Genomic DNA, 3,333 nt, shown 5'->3' with positions numbered 1-3,333 from the left:
CAAGCACCCTCTACAGGTTTTAATTTTTGTTTTCTCTTCTTCTGTTTATTATTATTATTATTTCTGTTAAAATTAGTTATTGTCATCCTTTAAAAATATGATATCTAGGAATACAATGTGATAATAACCCATGGAGATTTTGGAAATGACAAGTGATTCTTTTTTGTTTGTTTTTCACAAAAGAGGGAATTTCTTGCTGAGAGAAGTAGTTGCAGATAGCAGAGAGAGCTCTTCATTGGATTGCTGGTTCCATCTTATCCTTATTCTGCCACCAACTAACTGAACGATGAGGGCTTGGACTCCTCATCTATGAATTATGTAGATGGTGTTAGCCCAAGCCATCATGGGAGAGGAGGAATCTGAGTCTAGAGAATATATTTGTTTGAGAGACTAGAGGCTACAAGACTGAAGGAGAACAGAGATCCCTGAGTCCAAATGCAGGTGTCCAATTTCAGCTCCGTATTCATCTGTTCCTTCTTATTCTTCCTGTTCCTACCATCAGGAGATCTGTAGGCAGTTGGGGAACAGCCAGTTGTGGAGTCGTGATGTCCTCTCTAGTCTTCACACTACAAGACTTAAAATATCTTGTGAATGGTTCACTTATGTACTGCAATTAAGAAAGGATTTTACTTCTTTCTTACATATGAAGAAAGGATGCTCAGAAAGATGAGCTCATGCCTAAAGACTCACAATTGTGTAAGTGGTACATCTGAGAATCAGAACTCTTCTTTTCAAAGCCAAAATCTGTGTTCTAGTCACTGTAGTATACAATCATTATTTAAGCTTTCATTTGATCAGAATTATTTTTGCATTCATTTTAGGAAAAAAGTGACATGAAAACAGTCTCATATGAACTGTTAATTTTAAAAAGATTATAAAATTCACAGGTAAGCTTGGAGCCAACCTAGGTTCAACCCAATCTCTATCCCTTCTGGACTATCCTCGGTAAGATTTTGCTTCAGAAATGAATGTTAGTAAAATAGAAGCTTGTGCCCTAAAATTAGATTCAATTACATTCCTGACTCTGCATTTATCAGGGCTAGTAAAACTGCAATTACTTAGTCAAATTGTCCTTTAATCTGTCAACATACATTTTGTGATCCTGACAGTGTAATAGGAGTTCTGCTAGTACTAGAAATATGCTACTACAGATGAGTGTGACAATGTTCTCACTATGAAAAAAATTAAATAATATTTAACATGTTACCAACATGCACATGTGTGTGCACACAGAGACACATTTTATATCTAAATATATAAACATATCTAAGGTATGATATTAGTATAACAGTGTCATGAGAGCACAGCAGAGCTCTATGTGGAGCTAGTTTGGGAAGCTTTTTCAGACAAGGTGAAGTTTTCATTCAAGTCTTGATGAATTTCCAGGAGAAAGAAGCAGTGATGGATGAGTCATACAACAGAAATATCCCTTAAAAGACTGGTCAGCAGTGAAAATGACATCTTGTACAAAGAACACTGGAAGCATAATGTGGCTGACACAGAATGGGGGAGTGTGGAATGGAAGAAGATATTTTATTAGCAATGGCAAATTTGTTACCTTATCAATAAAGGTCATATTCTTCCATTCAATGTTTCTTAGGTATTGTTTGGTTGGTGAATGACTGATCCAAGCCTCCTGACTTTCTTGTTTTCCTATTCAGTAATAAAATGTCCTTCCATAGTGTGACTGGGTTTTATTCTTTTGAGTTATTTATTCTCAACACTGATCTGTGTGTATCCAGTGTGACATGGAGGGGGCTGTTCTGGAAGGGGCTAATGGAAGGTGGTGGCTCTTGCTGGAGTGTGAGGGGACTAAAAAAGATAGTGACCCTCTTTTGAGAGGTGATACACATTGAATCATTCTTTTTCAATCTGCACATCTATTTTTGGACATCTGAGTTGATTCTATGTCCTAACAATTGTAAATAATGCTGTAATAAACATGAATGTGTAACTATTTTTCCAAGTTAGAACTTTTCTATCCTTTGGGCAAATACCTAAGAATGAATTTACTGGGTTATACAGTATTTTCTATGTGAGAAAGACTTGAACCCTTGGGGCCAGGGACAGAATACTCTGGTTTGAATAGTGGCTTCCCCTCATGATTCATGTTTTGGAATTTGGCCCCAGTTTAATCATGTTGGGAAGTAGTGAGACCTTTAAAAAGTGAGGTCTAGTGGGCAGTGATTGAATCATGGGGGGGAGGGGGTATCACCCTCATGAATGTATTAATGCTGTCCAAAAGACACAGTAAGTTTCAGCTGTTGTGAGAATGAGTTGGTTCTCATGATAATGTGTTGTTATAAGAGGAAGAGTGATGTGCCCAGGTCGCTTGCTTGCCACCCACCAACCTCTCTGCTACTGTTGGCTATGGTGTGACATAACCAGCCTGATGCCAGTCCCATAGTTTTGGACTTTCTAGTCACCAGAATAATAAGCCATAAGCTTATGTTCCATATAAGTCACCCAGTTTCAGGTATTTTTGTTAGCCACACAATAGCAAACTAAGACCTATGTGGAAAATTTTAAAACAGCCTCCAAGAGTAGAGAATTGAAGAATGACTATTATAGGCTAGGAAGGCTAGGGGAGCAGGACAGAGGGATGTTGATTAATGGAAACAAAATTACAGACAAATAAGAGGAAGAATTTCAAAGGTTATAAAACACAGTAGGATAAGTATAGTTAATAAAAATTTATTAAAAATCTCAGAGGATTTTGAATTTTTATAGTATATAGTAATGACAAATGGCTGAGATGGCAGATGTAATAATTGCCCTAATTCAATCAATAGACATTGTATTTTTCTATTTAAAAATAATATATGTATTATTATGTACAATTATTTTGTCAATTAAAATTTCTGTCTGCCAAGATTAGAAAAATTTGAAAACAGTTAAACCATTAACTCATTGCCTCTATTCACCTCTTTATTCTTTTTTTTTATTTTATTATCATCATAATCTTCTTTCTATTACACTAGATTACATATAACTTTACATTGACTTCCATTGCTTTTTCAAAAGGGAATGCCATGCATGTCAGTCAATACAGAGATATCAATCTCCCCGCTTTATCATTCAATATCTTTTCCATGCTTTTCCCAATAATTATTATTATAATTTTTTTAAACAGTCAATCACTATTTCTCATTTTGCTTATTAAAAAGACTTCACCCATCATGAAATACTTTCCAGACCGGTTCAGTTGAGAATACTATACATGTCATCATCAACAGGTAATAAACCATATCTATTTCTCATTAACATCCTGCCTCTCTATTGTTCACTGCTGTCTTTATCCTCTTCTCCCTCCTTTTTTTTTTTTTATACTTT

Source organism: Tupaia chinensis, unplaced genomic scaffold, assembly GCF_000334495.1.
Source record: "Tupaia chinensis unplaced genomic scaffold, TupChi_1.0 Scaffold000213_1, whole genome shotgun sequence".
Classification (NCBI taxonomy): Eukaryota; Metazoa; Chordata; class Mammalia; order Scandentia; family Tupaiidae; genus Tupaia; species Tupaia belangeri.
This window is presented reverse-complemented; position numbering follows the sequence as displayed.